The 16336-nt window shown below is 39.9% G+C and overlaps 2 long non-coding RNA genes across 3 annotated transcripts; both read right to left on the bottom strand.

Moving 5' to 3' along the window:
* Positions 1 to 394: 394 nt before the first annotated feature.
* Positions 395 to 14866, bottom strand: LOC105027526. 2 transcript variants are annotated; one of them, XR_829298.2, is made up of 3 exons: positions 14753 to 14866; positions 594 to 642; positions 395 to 429 (listed from the first exon to the last, which is right to left on the bottom strand). It is a non-coding gene; the product is annotated as an uncharacterized LOC105027526 (long non-coding RNA). The 2 variants fall into 2 exon arrangements; XR_004575926.1 differs by having other exon boundaries at positions 417 to 451.
* Positions 2334 to 14540, bottom strand: LOC117594710. The gene is made up of 2 exons (XR_004575927.1): positions 14094 to 14540; positions 2334 to 2952 (listed from the first exon to the last, which is right to left on the bottom strand). It is a non-coding gene; the product is annotated as an uncharacterized LOC117594710 (long non-coding RNA).
* Positions 14867 to 16336: the final 1470 nt, after the last annotated feature.

Genomic DNA, 16336 nt, shown 5'->3' with positions numbered 1-16336 from the left:
TTCAAATTACAATTCAGGTATCAACATGTATTTCACCTTTTATTTCTGAAATATGTGTCAAAATGTACAAGTACACTTTTTGTCTGAATGTATTTCTAAACAATGAATGTTCACAGTCCAAAATGACATTCATGTAAGACTTTTTTCACTTCACAGCAGAACTGAAAATGATGTTACCGTTATTTCAACAAGGAACTCAAACTGAGACCAAGATCTCTTTTACAGATAAACACAGGTGTTATTCCCTTACAGACCAGATGAACAAGGACAGGGACAACACGGGGGAGAGGGAGGTGTCAGCACAATGACAGCTGAAATCGTCAGGCATTGTCTCGATCTGCAACACAACCAGGAGGACTCTGGACAGGGACAGTAACAAGTCCCCCAAGCCAGGTACTCCGCAGATGTGGGCCAGGACTTCATGCCATCCTAAGTTCAAAACAGGAGGAGACTGGGAAAATATATATAAAAAATATATAAATATATATAGATATATTTATAGATATACATTTACAAAATGCATTTAATTTTGGGGTTACTAATATACATGTACTCTAACATACTGTAGCAACCTTGGTAAGACCATAACTTACCCTTTGGCAACAGGTGTCCCTGTTTGGTGCAGTGGTTAGCACACAAAACCTGGAACAACAAACATCGCATCGCATCATCTTCCGCTTAATCCGACAACAAACATTATGGGTTCAAAATGCGGCCTGCCAAATGTTACTTTTTTAAAATGCATTCAAAAATATATTTCCCAAATGTATTGTAAAATATATTTAGTATGTATTTTCCAGAGCCGGCCAACAACCCGCCAAGAAGAGCGAACGTCTCTGACTGACTGACTGGTTAAATAGCGTAATGGTTAGGGAAGCGGACCTGCCTACTATAGGTCTCGACTTTGTATCTCCTCACAGGCGAAGTCAAGTACTTATTATGACATGATAAACCTGATTCTCTTGTCTTTTCACTTGATGAAAAAGTTAGTTATCGTCACCTTTATAGATAGTTATTGTATAAATGTCATTCACGAATGAAAGACAAAAGTACGTTGTTTTGCCATGAAAGAAAAAATACTTTCTTTTACCATGAAATGAAATACCTTTGGCAGACTCGCTAGCAACTGCTCAATTCTTTTGACTATTCCAGTAATTAGTAGATACTGGTAAAGCTTATTATTGGTTAATACGCTGTTAAAATGGCCAGTGGCAAACGGCATACATAGACGCTATTTGTGGTGGGGTTAAACTTTAGTCAGTTTAACTATACCAATGCCATTCACAAATGGCCATATAACAGTTAACACGGCCAGTGGCAAAAGAGGATTTGTTCAGGATAGAGACAAGAGGCTATACGGACACTTGGCCAACATGCTCCATGGTGTAATGACACAGCCTTTCATGTGGGCAACTTGAGTTTGAATTTCAGGAGGACAACATTTTCTATTGTGGGCCGGCTGAACTATGCTTGCCTGGTTTCTTGTTTCCAGAGCTGTATATCCACTCTGTAATACCATGTATATCCACTCTGTAATACCAAATTACCCACTCTGATAATTTTTTAGTAAATGCTTAATAACGGTTGAGACTTGAGTTAAGATTCTACCAGCTGTATTTAGCACTAATTGAAGCCTATTTAGAGCTTTGCCACGTTTCATTGATATGTACAACTGTGTCGTCTGCATAGCAGTGAAATTTGATGTTTTTCAAGATTACATCACTGAGAGGCAGTATATACTGAAAACAAAAGTGGCCCCAAAACTGAGCCCTGAGAAATAGCATAGTATACCTTTGATTTGTCAGAGAACAATGTGATTTGGTACTCTCCTCTACATTCTAAAATGTTTTTCTCTTTACGCGTAGTTATACCTGTTGGTATAATGTGGTGTAATATATTGAAAGGGAAAAGTAGCTAACAACCACTAGCTAGCTTAGTTCATGCACACACACACACACACACACACACCTTATGCACGCAGCAGTGACAGGAATGATGAATGTTGAGCAGGCACATACATTTTTTTATAGGTAAACAAAATGATGTACAGCGGCACCAGGAAAGCTTTGAATTACACCATGTAGTTACTATAACATCTAGACCTACAGCATGTTTCTGGATACCAAGAGTGTGGTCATGTTTTTCGAATGCCATTGCAGCTTCAGAATTTTGCTCAGAAATGCAGAACCTTGCTCAGAAACATATATAGTAAGAGATTGAAATTGAATTAAAAAAGGTATTTAGAAGGAATGTATACCTTCAGGACCCTAAATAGTGAAGTTGTCCTTAAGGTCAACACCTGTTGTTAAGAAAGTACAAAGCAAGACAACCAATTGACTAACAATTCACTTTATTGTAAGGCATAAAGGCACTACAGTAAAAAAATAAAATGACAGCTATATCAGTTATACATAACGTGGCAGATTCACAACAGATCTGACATACTGTATTGTTTGATACCATACATTACACTATACCAAGTATATATATTCCTATATTCATCTATAAGCCAATTTGTCTCCAATGTTTGATTTGCTGGATGGAAAGATATAAGTATACAGTTATAGTACTAATATAAAAACTATAGTAAACACACTAATTCAAACCTAGAGGAATACATACGGAGGAATAATCATGTATGTGTGGGTAGGATGAATTTGGGCCAAACTCCCCCTCCTACTCCTTTTCTTTGTCTTCATGTTCTTCCTCCTCCTCTGCTTTTTATTCTCCCTTGGCGCCGGACAGAGCTGACCAGAGCAGTTCTTCAGCTGGCAGCTTTAGCGTGTTTACAGGAACATAAAGCTTGCCAGTGAAGAACTGCTGTGTGTCGGCCATTTAGGGCAAGAGTGAAGCACTGCGGTGCAGTGGCCATTAAGGGCGAAGTATACTGTAGGGTGAGTCAGCAGGAGTGCCTCATCCGCAGGGTCGGACAGTGAACTCTGACCTCATCGTCTTAAAGAAAGAAAGAGAGATACAGAGATGGTTTATTGTTTTTTCTTTGCCAACAGTGTGTGTGTTTTCACAGGTGCAAGATTGTGTAAGCGAATGGGTGTAAGAGAGTGGTTGTGAAACTACCAGGATCATACAGACTTCTAAAGAACAAGGAGAAAACTGGTTTTAATCAGTCAAATAAATAAGCATTGAAAAGATGTTGGCTCGTTACATAGAATGTAGATTAAGCTATAGGTTGAAAAATAAAACAAAATGTAATTAGACTGTAAACATTTCCAAAAAACTGCCTCTTCTTGCCCACTTGTTTTAAACAAAAATAAATCTCTGTAGCCCTTCAAAATCATTATTCACTCCAGTACTAGATTAAATGCAGAAAATATTAATCCTCTGTTACAAGGACAAGAAATTATTTTGCATATTATTTTTGTTTAAATAAGGAGAACCATTTTGTTGGAATTTTGTTACAAATTCAACAAAAAACAAATTCCTGAGATCCAAACAGATATATTGTATTTGAGGCCAGATACCTCAGATATGAAAAACATGATTGTTATTGTGTTTGTAAATGGTTTTTCCTAGCAATAGGGCACTTCTATGGTTTGTGGTATATTGGCAATATACCATGGCATGTGTTTTCTAACACCCCTAAACTATGGTATACATTTCCCACGTGTCTTATTCCCTAAATATATAGCATTGAGCAACATTTATCAAGGGCAATTTGGACAACAGAAGACATGATTTTTACTTTGTATTGCATTAATGTTTATTTAATGTTATATTGTATTTTTAAGAGCAAATAAACACTGCGTGTTAAAAAGCTTGAAACTACTTTCTCTGGAGGGCTAACACTTCTACATATCACTTTACATACACCGATCAGCCAAAACATTATGACCACCTGCCTAATATTGTGTAGGTCCCCATTTAACATCAAAACAGCCCTGACCCGTCGAGGCATGGACTCTACTAGACCTCTGAGGGTGTGCTGTGGTATCTGGCACCAAGACGTTAGCAGCAGATCTTTTAAGTACTGTAAGTTGCGAGGTGGGGTCTCTATGGATCAGACTTGTTTGTCCAGCACATCCCACAGATGCTCGATTGGATTGGGATCTGGGGAATTTGGAGGCCAAGTCAACATCTTGAACTTGTTGTTGTGTTCCTCAAACCATTCCTGAACCATTTCTGATTTGTGGCAGAAAGGCATTGGCCTCTTTCAGCAGGAAAGAGGCCAATGCCATTAGGGAACACTGTTGCCATGAAAGGGTGCACATGGTCTGCAGCAATGCTCAGGTAGGTGATATGTGCCACAGTAACATCCACATGAATGGCAGGACCCAAGGTTTCCCAGCAGAACATTGCCCAAAGCATCACACTGCCTCCGTCGACTTGCCTTTTTTCCATAGTGCATCCTGGTACCATGTGTTCTCCAGCTAAGCAACGCAAAAACACTCGGAAAACATGATTCATCAGACCAGGCCACCTTCTTCTATTGTTCTGTGGTCCAGTTCTAATGCTCAAGTGCCCATTGTAGGCGCTTTCGTCAGTGGACAGGGGTCAGCATGGGCACCCTGACTGGTCTACAGCTATGCAGCCTCATACACAACGAACTGCGATGCACAGCATTCAGCATTAACTTTTTCAGTAATTTGAGCTACAGTAGCTCGTCTGTTGGATCGGACCACACAGGCCAGCCTTCGCTCCCCACGTGCATCAGTGAGCTTTGGCTGCCCATGACCTTGTCGCTGGTTCACCGCTTTTCCTTCCTTGGACCACTTTTGATAGGTACTGACCACTGCAGACCGGGAACACCCCACAAGGGCTGCAGTTTTAGAGATGCTCTGACCCAGTCGTCTAGCCATCACAATTTGGCCCTTGACAAAGTCGCTGAGATCCATAGACTTGCCCATTTTTCCTGCTTCTAACACATCAACTTTGAGGACAGAATGTTCACTTGCTGCCTAATATAGCCCACCCACTGACAGGTGCCATGATAACGAGATTATCAGTGTTTTTTACTTCACCTGTCAGTGGTCATAATGTTATGGCTGATGGGTGTATCAGTGTTATTCACTTCACCTGTCAGTGGTCATAATGTTATGGCTGATCGGTGTATCAGTGTTATTCACTTTACCTGTCAGTGGTCGTAATGTTATGGCTGATCGGTGTATCAGTGTTATTTATTTCACCTGCCTGTGGTCATAATGTTATGGCTGATCGGTGTATCAGTGTTATTTATTTCACCTGCCTGTGGTCATAATGTTATGGCTGATCGGTGTATCAGTGTTATTTATTTCACCTGCCTGTGGTCATAATGTTATGGCTGATCGGTGTATACACCATTGCAAAACTGCTAGGGAAAATACTGGAAACAGTTCAGTTAGTATGAAATGGTATAAAAAAACTCCACTCAAGTAAAAAGGCCAAGCACATAGCCAATGAGAAGTGGTTTTTGCGCCTTTGATAAACTGCCGTGTGTCTCCATGGTGATGGGGGATTGTCTGTGACCTTAAAGCAGACCTAACAGTAAGTGTCAGGCACCAATGCGCCAGCTCCTTGTTGCGCATGTGCACAAACACCCAGACACACAAAGTTGATTCAACAAAAAAAAGTTGTAAGGCAACCAGGTACAATAGGCTTTATTCTGACTTTGCATGTGAACACCTTACAAAACAAATTCACAACTCTATTGCTTTGCACACACACAAGGGTGTAGCAGAAAATTATGGGCCCTGTACATAGGAGGCGTCTGAGGGCCCCTCCCTTCTTTATTCAAAATTCAAACATTTTCAAGGGCCCCTCTACATGTTAGGGCCATATTTACGGAGTACATATGAGGAGTGTACACTTTACATCCCCTTTCACAAGGCAAATTGTAATAATATACAGTGCAGTTACTATGTATTTGGACAGTGACACAAGTTTGGTTGTCTTTGCTCGGGACTCCAGCAATTTGGATTTGAATTATGATGGGCTTAAAATACAGACGGTCAGATTTAAGTGAAAGGTATTTGGATCCATTTCCGATGAACCATTTAGAAATAATAGCCCTTTTGTACAGCCCTGCATTTATGGGTACCAAAAGTATTTGGAAAACTGGTTTCCCAACACTCTCTCCAATTAAACAGATGTATTTGTTTGCATCATTAGTCCATTTACAAGAGTCAATATTTAGTCTTGATTATAGGCTTTGCATTTGCAGTCTGTTGCTGGTTAAGTGTCAATGCATTGCAAGCAAGCTATCATGATGCAGATGATTCAGAATAAATCAGAAAACATTTGGATTGCCAAAATCAACTGTTTGGTTAAATAGGAAGCAGAAATCACTGATTAGTTAAGCTACGTCAAATGCCCTGGTAGACCAAGGAAGACATCCACAGTGGATGACCAAAATGCTCATCATAATGGATGAAAACAACAAAGAACTGTCTGTCATATCAGGGACACTATTCAGCAGGTAGGTGTGGATTTCCCAAGCTGAACTAGAGACTGGACTGCAAGGGGCAAAAACATTAGTTGGAGTAAAAACATCGGGATGGCCTAGAAATACCAAAAATAAATTGCTGAGAAAAGGTCATTGTGGACATATCAAATACATTTTAACAAGTACGGTCTGCTTTGTTTTGGGCATGTACAACTGCCAATGGAACTGGCTCACTTGTCTTCATTGATGTAACTGCTGACAGCAGCTGTAGGATGAATTCTGAAGTGTACAGAAATATCTTGTTTAGGCGTACAGAAATATCTTGTTAAAGCAATCATGTTTTTTCAGGGTTAAAAAGTGATTTTTTCTTGAATGACCAAGTCAATCACCTGACCAGAATTCAATTAAGCATGCTTTTGACTGGCTGAAAACAAGACTGGTAAGACTAGCAAAAATGCCCTGGAACAAACAGAACAAACGATGGCTGCAGTACAGGCCTGACAGAGCATCAACCGGGTAGATTATTCATTTATTGCAAAGTTGCAAGAAAGTTCTTAACATGATAACTTTATTTAAAATTATGTCAATTTGTCAAGTTAATTTTGAGCCCTGTTGTCAACAGAAAGTGCAACAAAATTTTTATTTCTCAAAGAATACTTCCTATAATTTATTATCTATGAATATAGAATCTTCCTAAATTGCATATCATTTGTGTTAGGATTTTATTTCATGTTCATTGGTCCCTGCCTTGCTGCTTCAGACTGCGTCCTGCCGATTCAAGTTTGCAGTAGTAGGCCATAGGTTAAGCGTGAATGTGGGGCTAGCCCCTCTATCACAATGCAATGTATATTGTATGTGTGAAAATATTAATATGCATGCTCAGAATGTTAATGTGATCAATGTAGAACACACAAATTTGATGCCAAGTGGGGCTGATAGCCGGTAGCCCCATTTCATATTTCAGACCTGATTGGCTGTCTGTCTGTATGGCGGCAACATTAGTCGGCAAGAAGAGTGAGGGGGGTAGATTGTCTTACCTAGCTTGTTAGCTTCACAAACGCAAGATAACTTGATAAAATGTATAAAGTGTAATTCATATTTGAGCACTGGTTTGAAACCCTTAATTTGGAGGAGAAGCTTGAAGTAAAGCGACTTGGTACCCAGCAGCCACGGGATATTGTCATCACTCAAACTGCTGGTAAAAGTAACCGAGTGGTTTTTGAAGAAAAAGTGGCTAACGATTAGCATACAAAAGAAGGCACACTTCTGTTTTCCATGTCTGCTATTTGGTGGAGATTGTACTTGGTCCAGGATGGGTAACAAAGATTTGAAACATCTTTCTGAGAGGATTGCAAAACATGAGAGCAGCGGGAGTCATCTGGACAAAGCTGTGAAATTGGGCTGACTTGGAAGGGTAAATGTCCCAGCCCAAGTTGAGAGTGCATACAGGCGCTCCATTAAGAAGCATAACAAACAGGTGGAGGAAAACAGGAACGTTTTCAGTTGGATCATAACATGTATTAAACTGTGTGGAAAATGTGAAACCGCACTGCAGGGGCATGACGAGTCGGTGGACAACCTGAATCCTGGAATATTCAGATGCATTTTCCAGACTATGTGTGAGGGTGATTCGAGACCTCAGAGGCACTATGACACCCATCTTCAAAGGGACATCTAGCACTGTACAAAACGAATTGTTAGACTGTATGTATGAAGTGTACAGGGAGGAGATGGCCAAGCAAGTGGACAAGACTCCTGTCTCCTGTAAATCCCAAATGGTGGTTGTGTTGCCTGACAATACAGTAACAGAGAGGTTTTTGGAGTTTGTGGAAGTCAAAGATAAAACTGGACTCTGCCTCTCTAATAGCATCAAGGATGTGCTGGAACCACTGAAGCTGGGAGAAAAGCTGATCGCTCAGACTCATGATGGTGCCTGTAATGAGTGGAAATGTCCGAGAGGTACAGATGCTAATGAAAGAAACATACCCACATGCCCAGTTTGTTCACTTCTATGCCCACCAGCTGAACCTGACCTTGCAGCAACTTTGTTCAGCAAGGATGAGCATCCTGAAGGTGTTTTCTGCAGATTTAACTGCTTTTTGCCACCTTTTTTCCACTGTACGATGGAACTTTAAAACTAGAACTGTCAATGCGGTTTGGGAAAACTGCGCTGCGATACTCCTGTGTATGGAGGACATACACACACAACCAGAATGGGATGAGGCCACCACAAGTGAGGCATACGCCCTGTCAAAAACCCTGTCTGGGACCGAGCCTTTCTGCAGCTGCTGGAATTTCCTTTCTTCCTTATGCCAGAGGTTTATGTTTTATACAACACTCTGCAAGAATGGAGCATCGATGCATCTGGGATTAGCAGTGTGCTCACCCGTTTCAAGGAGAATGTCCAGCACATGCGGAAGCAAACTGATGAATGGGCTGCCACCGTTCACGATGAAACAGACGAGCAAGGCCGGCGAGTAACCAACCCAGCACCGGTGATGAAGGAGGCATGCGACACAGTCGTCCCGCCACACTGAGGTTCACACTGGTAAGACGGCCCTGTCTCTGTTAAGATCCATCCATGACAACAACCTAGAGGATGCTTTTGCTGAGACAGTCCCCTTCTCTTCAAGTGAGACCTTAGCCTTGGTGAGTGAAAACATGTTTTATCATCCTGCCTTTGTGGTGTTGGTCCGTCCATTGGTCATATATTTGTGCTGGATCGATTGATATAGATGGTGACGAGTGTCAGCGTCCATGCTTATGTATTAAGGTTGTTGTCATAGAATGGATCTGTACCCCTAAAATGTTTTTGCTTCGTTGTGGCCTTCAGTGGTGTTGAGCTCATTGCTGTTCCCGTATGGCCCTGTAGGCACATTAATCTGAGCTTGGTTGCATTCCTAATTTAGGTTTGTAAATGTGACAGTGGTAATTTTGGTAATGTTTGTGAGAGAGAAGGAGAGCAATTACACAAGGTCTCTCTCTCTCTCACTCTCCAGTATGTGTACTACAACACCTGGTAGAAGCAAGCCGCTCTGTCGTTAAAAGTGTTTTGTGGAGCCACGCTGTTTGTTGATATGTTAAATAAACACATCAGTAACAAGAGGGAGTTTTGTAGCTTTACTGGTATGTATCCTATATTTTGAAATGGTTTGTGCCCCACCAATTTTTTACATATAAAAATGCCACTGGGTCTGCATGACAGCCAAGCGGATGCCTGACAATCTGTCTTCAGGGCCCTTGATTGTACTGGACAGGAATTTAAATGCAGATACCCATTGGGTGATTGGGTGACTTATAACAACCGCATACCTAGAAACTAAGACAGGATTAATGAGTTAGTGTTTTGTTTAAAAGTGAAATGTTTGGTTGACTTAACTTGACTTGACTTTTTATTCATTTTTACAATTAGAAATGTGATGAAAGTAATATAAAAAAAATGTTTTAGTTTTTTATATCCAGAATGCACATAAATAATTAAACATGTTAATTAACAAAAGTATTTGGTTATGCTGTAACGCCGATAAATTACAACATTTGGAAGGAGGGATGTTTAAAAAATATATAAAGTATTGGGGTCAGTAAGTTTCAAACCCTCTGGCAAAAATGTTTAACGTTGAGCCCAGCTGGAGCTATGGGATGTATGGGAGTGAAAGGAAGAAAAACAGACAGGCCAGAACCTTTAATGCCGCAAACCGTGTCATAGCACGTAAAATTAGAAACCAAATCTATTTGTCTTGTGTCTATGAGTAATCCTGTGCTGACACATTGACAGTTTGTGCACTGTTATTTCTGAAATTCAGGAATAAATGTGTTTTAGAAAATTGTGTGGTTAGTTTAACTGACAATGCCAATATGAAAATCACATTGTTATTGATTGCGCTGGAAATCACTTATGGAATAGAGACTTCATTGAGTCTTTGTAGAAAAATATTTAAGAGGAATTCACCATATAGGGTATTCCAGAAAACTGCATTTATTACTTAGCAAGCTCTGGCAAAATAGATCTTGAGCAAATTCTGGGTTTTTTGTTTTTGTTGCCTGATCAGAAACCACAGCACCGAATTCTCTGAACCAAACATGCTACCTACTAAGTCAAGTGGATCTTATCCAATGAAAGTGAATAAACACAGACCTCTTCCACCAAATACTGTAGATTCTATTCCACCACAATGTCCTGTCCCTTTGCAGAAAATCCCATCAACATTACAGCCTGCATTGTAAAAATAGAACAAATGATTATATGACCACTAATAGGCCTTTTAGACCATTCAAAATAATGTATTTGTGAATGTTATAATTTTTCCACACAATCAATTATCAAACCCATATAGTTCCAATGTAAACCAAAACAGCTTTGCTTTGACTATACAAACTCTTCAGGAACCAAAAACTCAGCAACTCACAGGTTAAGAAAAGCCTTGTGTCTTCAGGGAACCCAGAATTTGTTGAGTCGTTTTTTGCAATACCCCCCTGATCTTCTCTATACCAATTAAAATATTTAAAATATAGGCTGTTATATTGGGAAGCATATTGAAATAATCTGCTGCCTTAACTTCTTTATTTTAAAATTGCATGCAGGAAATCTTTAGGAATTTAGATTTCAAGAACAACTTTTGGCTACATAATAAGGGAAATAAATGTTGTTCTTCATAAATGGTTCAGATTGATAGCTTTTTAAAAGTAATAGTCAAAAATATGGTTTCATGCAAATATATGTTATGTTTGACAGATAAAACAAGCTAGATATTGGCAGCTAACCAACATCACAAGTTCAAAATATCTTGTGAAATAATTTTGTCAACGTTTGCCTCCTGGGCGTTTTCACACTAAGTCATTGTTTTATTTCAAATACAATGTGCTGTACAAAGCCAAAACAAAACATGTCACTGAAGCTCCAGCTAGTTAAAAACTGCAAAAAAAAAACATTTGATAGGGACATATAAAGTGATGATAACTGTACTGTATGATTTCACATTTTGTGAAGAAAAAGTTTTTTTTCTGTCTTTTGCTTAACGCTGAAGACGTCACTGTAATTTAAAGGTTCAAATTCAATGTTGTCTACATTGCTCTTCCATTCTCACTGCCAACCTCCTTCACTGTCACCCATCTCTCAATCTTTCCCTTTCTTCCGTCTTCATTCCTCTAACCCTCTCTTTCCCCCTCACAACTTTCTCCTTGCCGTTTTCCTCCTCCCTCCCCCATTCAATCGGTCATATCAGAGATTCCTGCATTCCTGGCATTCCGGTTGCGTATGTTAGACATTCCATCCGTCTGCTGTGGCCTCTGTAGGCTGTGGCTCTTCCACTCCCTCAAATCTATCCTTCCCACTCTCACCCCATCCATCCCTCCATCCATCCAGCTGTACTGGCATGCAGAACCTCTCTTCATCTTCCCTTCCCATCAATCCTCTCCCCAGTCCACCAGTTTCCTTACTGTCATCCATCTTGTCTATCATTAACCCTCATATTGGCCAATATCTGCTCCTGCAGTGTTTTCTTGCTTTCACTCAGTTCTTGTTGTGTATCACTTCTCTGATTTTTCCAACCGTTTTAGCTTCCCCTCCTCCTCTCTCTAGGTCTCCATACTGGGTGAATCATCAGCCAGACAAGGCCACAGTACAGAGGAACAAGAAGACCTTGAGACAGTCAGTCAGACAGACAGACAGACAGAGGGAGAGTGACACACAGACAGACAGGCCAACATACAGGCAGACAGACTTGACTCAGGCCTTGACTCAGAAGTCCCTGACATACAAGCAAACTGTAACATTAATACTGTAAATACATGGAATTATGGAAGCTGTTGTTGAGCAGAGAGAGAACAGACTGACCCCTCAACAGTTGGTACACCTGGACTAACAAATACGCACACACGCGCACATACACGTCAGTGACGGCAGCAAAGTGCTTTGAGGTATTCAAAAATCTATTGTAAGGTGTTACAAAGCTAATAAAGGTGTTATAACCTGCTAATATAGGGTTTGTGAAGGTACAGTCTAAGCTCACTAGGATATCAGTGACCTACGTCAGTAAACAGTCAGTATGCAAATAAGGACACTTTGTACATGTACACACATGTTGACACACTGTGTGCCCTATTGAATAACTTAGTCAATGTAGGCCTACATTATGGCACATAACATAAGCGTGTTAAATATAGGCCTGCACAGCGTACACAGTTGTTGTGAGAACAAATTTGTGAAAACCAGACAGAGTAAAATAATAAGAATAATACAGTTGATTGAGCCTTTGTACTAAATTAGATCCCCCAAAGACTGTAAGATCAGGTTATGTGTGTCCATAGAATCACATTTATTAGCATCTTAAAGGCAAAACTGATCCTATATCGGCAGCCCTCCTTGTAAAGAGGCTTCATAAATATAGGGCCAGATCAGTGTTGACTCCAGGATGTGGCTGTGAGTGACCTAGGCTACAAGGCGACATACCCTTCATAGGCTAGACCATCTAACTCAACCCCACATCTAGAATGGGGTTAAGTAGCCTGTATTTTGCGACTGGAGCACCATCATAAATCTTAATAAAAAAGTACAGACTTGAAAATAAATTATGATACACATTTACACAAATGATTATCCCTCGTTTTGTTAGATGCTTAAATCTGTCTTTTTATGTAAAGACGAAGCTCCAGTCTACCCAGACTCGTGGGCGCTTAACTGTAGTGTATAACATTGGGTTAAAAGGCCATACACGATGTTTGCTGTACTAGTAACATATATACAAGCATAAATGACCAGAATAAATCTGCATTTAATGTTTCAAGTTCATGTTTAAATTTTAATTTCGACAAAATAGAACCGAGTAGCCATTCTGAGATATTCCCATTAAACTTTCTCTCCGGTCCGTCAATCAGTTTGTATTGACTTTCAGTCTCATATTCGCTTTAGACACTTGCAGTAGCCCCCCCCCTCTCCACCCCCGCCCACTCCCACCACCCTAAACCACCCTCGACTAGCTGATACTATTCCGGTCTCGTTCCGTGAGAGAAGAGGACCAGAAAACAAGTCTGGCTATTGTTTAAATTCAGTCTTGTAAACGTTACGTCCAGGATTGTACTGTGGCCCTGTAAATTAATTGTGTTATGCTACGCAATAGATGAGCCATTATAGCCAATATATAACGAACTAAATCGTTCGACACAAATCGACCTGGACAACTATAATGTGAGTGTGAAGTTTTACTCCGTGGCTGGGAGTTTTAGGCTAAAGTATATTTTAATCATGAAGGATAGTCTAAACTCTACCGGATCTTTATGATAACGTAGGATATGAACAATCTAGAGCACATGAAACGAAGGCTGTTCATCGATTTATATGTTGCTCAAGGTTTATCCTAGCCAGGAATGATGGGTGTTTCCCGGCTGAGGCCTCATTGAACTAATATGGGCATTACAATCACATGCAATAGGAATATTTTACCATAAGCCTACTACAAATGATATGCATGTAATAGTTATTTGGTTTCACACACATGGGTCAGATCGAAGCACGCCGATGAAATACTTAACACAAAAAGGCAGCTCGTGATTTTATAGAACACATTCCTGCCTGCGGTGAAACCCCAGATGAGCGATTATGTAAGATTATATCCGCCGACCGCTGGACGGAGAAATGGGACAAAGTCCTGGCACGGATCGAAGTGTGCGTACTTCTCAATTCTGAGAAAAGGCTTGGTTAACGCCGCATATTTTTACTTACTTTGGCTGTACTGACCGCGCGGTGGTTTCCAGAATGCCATACAGGTTGTCACGTCGCAAGCACAGGGCTGTTCGTGTGAGCGAATATCTATCTATGTGACTTTACCCAGTGTTCAGCAGTGACTTTTAGGTATGAGTGGATGACTGCGAGGCTCCCGACCCACCCCTATTCCCATGACACCAAAGATGGTTTATGATGGCACTCTTCAACTGCCAGGCACAATATAGCCTGTGTGACGTTGAAAATATTCCCTATAGCAACATGCTGTCGAATGCTGAGCTGCGGAATAAGCGGAGATAATAATTTAAGTAAATTGATAGAAACAATTGTATTACATCCAACGCGAGTTATTGCCTAATCGAATGCAGTTTATGCAAAGTCAATTTTAGGGCAAATTTCTGGCATAGACTAAGCTTTCATTTTGAAAAGTGGGCCATCAACTAGTTTTTCACTTGTAACCTGGTACTAACGGTCACGACCCGTAAACCGATACCGAGACCTAACTTTTCTAATCTTGGCCCCACCTTGGCCATCGATTTACGGTAAATCAGTCAGTTTCACCCCTCACCCAAACCCCACAGCAACGTTAAATATCATTCAACCTTCCACAAGCCAATAGTCCAATCATATTAAATCACATCAATATTGATATGCCTTACTTTTCGTGGTTTAAACACAGCGGATGAAAGTAGTGGTTGGTCGGCTTTTTAGGTCTCTTGTCCGAATACCCGTCTCTCACTCCCGGCTTCTCACTCGGATCAGCTGGTAGCGCAATGACGCAGTCTCTTTAAGATGGCCAATGAGAAACCCACGTCAAAGGACAGATTTGACTCAGCCCACGCCTCCCTTAGCATATAAATCCCTCTCTTAGCACACAGTATAATGTCTCACAATCTGACTAACGTCCAATTCAAAATAAAATCATTTGACAATCTAAATCCAATTACATATTTGGATCCAATTACATACGTTTTTGTGTTTGTGCATGCAATATATTGGCATTAAAAGTACAAGTGTGATTAAATATTTATATGTGAGCTGACGGCTTCAGTTTGACAGAACGGCACATACTTCAGAGGTCTAACCTAAGTGGCCCCTGGAGACATCAGCAGATGAAGGTGAACTTGTTAGCCTTTACACACACACAACATACAATCACACACAAACACAGAGAGATTGTAATGTCAGGGTGCCGCTGAGAGCTCTGTTCAAGTGGTGTTTCATTCTTTTTCATTCATCCTCACTCCTATTTTTAACTCTTATCTCTAATTTATTTTAATCGTCCTAATTTACCTTTTTTCAGACACTTTTGTCCAGAGTCATTAGGGGAAAGTGGCTTGCTCAATGGCACAAAAACATCATATGTTAAGTAATTTAGCAGACACTCATATTCCAAGTGACTTGGAATATGCCTGACTTAACTTTTCATCCAGCTCATTATTAGAGTCAGGTGTGCAAAATTAGGGTTGGAGTGAAAACCTTGTATAATTGGCCGGAGAATGTGTGAATTAATTGTATAATTGGTTGGAGAATGTGTGAATTAATTGTATAATTGGTTGGAGAATGTGTGAATTAATTGTATAATTGGCTTGAGAATGTGTGAATTCATCGTATAATTGATTGGAGAATGTGTGAATTCATTGTATAATTGGTTGGAGAATGTGTTAATTAATTATATAATTGGCTTGAGAATGTGTGAATTAATTGTATAATTGGCTGGAGCATGTGTGAATTCATCATATAATTGGTTGGAGAATATGTGAATTCATTGTATAATTGGTTGGAGAATGTGTGAATTCATCGTATAATTGATTGGGGAATGTGTAAATACATCGTATAATTGGTTGGAGAATGTGTGAATTCATCGTATAATTGATTGGGGAATGTGTAAATACATCGTATAATTGGCTGGAGAATGTGTGAATTCATTGTGGTAGGTGAGGGAGGTTTTAAAGAGGATTCATGTGTGTGCTGCCAAGAAAGAGTTTTAATTTTGCCACGCCTCAATATGAATCAGTGTTTGTTTCAAGTTAAAAAATGCATGCAAACATTACAAAACCATATGCTACAAAGGTTTTATGTACTGATCTATATTTCTTTTTATTTATTTATTTTGAAAGGCACCCCTGAAAACATGCTTGATGATGTGTTAAGTATCACCCTATATAAAATGTCATCAAGCAAATTAAGTTTTCAGGGTAGCCTTTATAAATAAATTAATAATAAAGCAGTTATTACCTTCT

The sequence above is a fragment of the Esox lucius genome, chromosome 7, assembly GCF_011004845.1.
Source record: "Esox lucius isolate fEsoLuc1 chromosome 7, fEsoLuc1.pri, whole genome shotgun sequence".
Lineage (NCBI taxonomy): Eukaryota > Metazoa > Chordata > Actinopteri > Esociformes > Esocidae > Esox > Esox lucius.
The sequence above is the reverse complement of the archived record's forward strand: the minus strand, read 5'-3'. Positions and strand labels throughout refer to the sequence as shown.